Raw genomic sequence first — 4,161 nt, 5'->3', positions numbered from 1 at the left:
GCGCCTCCTGCGGAAATATATAGGAAAATACAAAAGATGCCATAACCACGCGCAAATATAAATTACGTATCAATTTACCAACGTCGTGTCACCAATGTTACGATCGTCATCATTGTCACCGTCTTCAACATCGTCAGCGTCATCTTATCTCTGTCACAAGCGTCACATGTATTGTACGATAACGTGTCGAACGGTTACATAGTTAGTATCCCTTGCGACAATATTCACAACCAATGTGACATGCGGTTGAGCATGAGAGAGCCCTAAATACATGTCGCTTCTGTTTGCTCTTCTTACAACTGCATTTGCAGTTATGTTTCCATTTGATCAATTCCGAATATTCACAAAGCCAGGAAATGAAGCCATTGCTGCCTCCGTGCCTGCGTAAGTAATTCGCACCGCTGCCCTTACTATAGCCACCTTTTCCTTCTTTTGCTTCGCCTTCGTCTTGTGCATAGACATTCGAGGGTGCTGCAACCAACACGAGTATCACCACCTGTGGATAGCAAAAGCAAATCTCAAAACAATCTTACGTGTAGGGTGATTGCAATTCACCCACTGACACGTGTGGTTATTGTAACATATTCTAAATTAAATTCACCCCACTTGCTATGGTCAAACAGCTAGAGCTAGGATGATGGTAGATAAACCGGCTAATTGAACCTCTCACTCACAATATGTTCGAAGCACCTGAAATTACTTATATTACGCATGAGCGCCAATCGCTAAAGCAACAGTAATGTAAATATTTATTACATGAACTCTGTTCAGGGAGTATATAAGTACAGTAACACTTTCTTAACGTGAATAATGTATGATCAGAATTTTAACCGCATTTCCAGGATATAACGCTAAAATCACGGAACGTATCTAACTGTCTTCTTTACGGTCGCTGGATATGCTTTTTTATGTTGTTTACTTATCGAACAAAGTTTTTACGGTGGCCTTTCAACCAGAATATATCGCTCCGATCAGAATATAAATTCTTACTATTAGTGCCATGCCAAGCACAGTCCACTTTAATCCTGGAGAACGCATTTTCTCTGCCGTCTCTATCGCTGTGGTTCTGCTCGCTGTGATGTTGAAGTTGGAGATCTTTGCCTATAAAACCAATAAGTACGGAACACATCGCAGCGCGTGGTATGTGTAGCCTTGCTAATAGAAATGAATAACATAGAAGCTAGTATGTCGATGACTTAGCCATGGATCATCAATCACAATCGTCGTGTGTAGGACAACCCCGACTATCACACCTTACCTATCGCAATATTCGCTCTGGATGACGTTAGGTTGTACGTGCCGTCAACAACAATAATGATGATTGCGGTCTGGCGGCACAACCACCCTTCTTCAAAGAAAATTACGGTAGGCACAGATACTCGTTCCGCTTCCCACACTGATGCTCAAAATTAAAGTTCGTTTATCTATTGACACCCAATGTGGGCTTCGGACATATTCCTCCACAGGCCAAAAAGCTACTTGGCACATAACAAAATCGTAGCCAACATGTTTTTAAATGACGGCTGGGGCTTATCTTAACACACATGCTAAGTTCGGTATGTTCGACAGATTGCGCTCGTGACGCGGCACACGCGGCGACTATACGCCAATATACGCCTATATATATATCGTCGCCTCACATAATACAGAGTCGTGCTATACATATGTCGTTTTCGTTGTTGTCGATGTCCACGGCCCCGCACTCGAGTGCAAACATGACTTTGACCCAGACCCTTTTTTGTATTACTGTTTTGACAACGTGAGGAAGTCGTCGCAAAGATAAACTACAAACTACAGGCTGAAAAACAATTAGGCCCAGCCCAAGCGATGTCGATGCATCTGTAGAACTGTTCGCCCCAAGTTTGGAGAGCGCTGCACGCTTGAGCGGGCTGGGCAAACGTATCAGCGGACACACATTACACCAGAAATTCCCCAACCTTCATAGTAAAGTCCTGTAGGAGACACACGTGCGATTTCTACTCGCTGGCCTTCGCGTCTGCGAATAATACGAGCCGATCGATCAAATACTTTGGTGGCCGGGCGTCGAAAAGCCGGCCGCGGAAATATCTCACCAACATTTGTTATTTTAGGGACTTTACCATTATTGTATCTACGCGCGGTGGCGTGCGGGGCGTGCTGCCCAATGTTCACAAGGAAGGCATTTCAGTTGGATTTAACGTCTATAATGACGAAGCGATGCGCCGGGCTACTGGGGATCCGTGGCGGAGCGCATGCGCCGCGGCATATGGGATCGCCGAGAGGTAAATATACGCGCGGCCGTGATGACCGGCACACAGACCCGCGCGGGTGACCGGGCCACCTCGTACTTTATCGATAGGGCGCAAGCGGCCACGCGATAGATCAGAATCGCCAGCTCAGGTCGATGTCCTCTAGGCTTAATCACTGGAAAGCGAATGAACCGAGTAAAACTGAACTAACGTAGACAATCTGCACGGCGAACAGTCTATTTCGCGCTCTGCTTGCGTTCCACACACCGGAGAATGCATGGTATTCCGTTTCACGCGTCACGTGCATCAGTCACGTTACGTCTCAAAGAGACAAAAAGTTCGACTTAAATCGAAACAAATAAAAAATATACAAGTATCGAATTTTAAAATTCTATATACTCTATCCGCACAAATTATCGCTAGCGCATCGTTTCGGTATATAGGACGGGCGACATATCTGCACCCTTCCTCCCGTCACTACGCCCGCGCGAAGCAGAGATCTAATAGCACCGTAGCGTAGGGTTTACCTGGAACAATTCTGCCTCAGAATAAGGGCGAGCAGAGCTCCGCCCCGTCAGCAGACGGCACTCCGCGCATGTATCGCTCCGTCCCGCCCTCCGCCAATGCGGCAACAACCAGCACTGAAAATTTCCTTTCATTCTATATTGTTTTATTTCCTACGGATTGACTTCTAAACAAGACTATGAGTGAAATGAAACATTTTTTAAAGTTCGTTTGAACGACAAAAAGTTTCATTGACGAAATTGTTGAAACGTACTAACCCGACGACCCTCCCCCTTTAACACAGCACGCGATTAACAGGAGGTCGCGGCTCCACCCTTTATCTTCTGATAAATTTATAGACCCAAGGCCCACGCATCTCAGTCTGTACTTACATTTGCAACATATGCGACGCCGCCGCGCTATTGCGCTCAGTTTAAATTATAGACTGAATACACGCGGCGGCTATGGCCGAAAGAAAAATGTACAATACTAGGGCGCAACCGATGTTGGTTATATATTCCATATTCGAAATGTCTGGCTATTCATTGACACCATGTCTAACTATAATATCTAGCCGGGTGATTTTGGCAGTGTCAATAGAAGCACGATTGGTAGGGAGCTCTGACTTATTAGCCAAATATGCGACCGCGCGTGTATCGCTATAGGCTATAACACGCGCGGCTATGGTCCGGTGTGGGATTGAACCGACACGCTCACCGAATTCTTCAGTTTTTATCGCCCCAATCACAGTCGCGCAACTCCTCATGTTTTTAGACGCGATGAGCCACAATCTAATAAAAAAAATATCAATTTGCGGTGCAATTTCTGTCTGTGCTTATGTGTGTGGGGTGTCGGGCTATCACGTCTTCCGCACCGCTCAACGGCATCCTCTCCAGAAACCATTGAGGGCGCGAACATTCTACAGATCACTGACAGCCGGCTCCTGCCTGCGGTATTTTTTTCTCCCCCCGACAGTTTTCTTTTTTTTACACACTTCCACGGTTCCAAAAACATGTCAAAAGTGCCGGGCAATTCTTCTCTGCAACCGCGTGCCCGATAAGCTGCGAGAACTACCTAAATCCCGGAATGTTACTCCCGCACTCGCGGTTCACAACACCCGAAAACACCACAAATCGGTGAGAACACAGCTCACGCCTGGCTTATCATATGTCTACTATGGGCAGCATATATAACTATTAGTCACCGCACTATGCGTTGGCCTGGTATATCGCCGGCGCGCTGCGGTGGCCTCGCGAGGTCACGCGCAAATCTCTTTCGGAAATAGATTATTAGCACTTGCAAAATTTACCCAAAATACTCAACAGAGACAAACTGCCTCCAACATTCTCGCCGTGTACTTCTGTGGCCGGCTGTAATCTAGGGCTCTACAAAACCGACATCATTAAAAAACCCCTGGCTGCCCCTACAC

This window comes from Priapulus caudatus, unplaced genomic scaffold (genome assembly GCF_000485595.1).
Source record: "Priapulus caudatus unplaced genomic scaffold, Priapulus_caudatus-5.0.1 Scaffold548, whole genome shotgun sequence".
Lineage (NCBI taxonomy): Eukaryota > Metazoa > Priapulida > Priapulimorpha > Priapulimorphida > Priapulidae > Priapulus > Priapulus caudatus.
The sequence above is the reverse complement of the archived record's forward strand: the minus strand, read 5'-3'. Positions refer to the sequence as shown.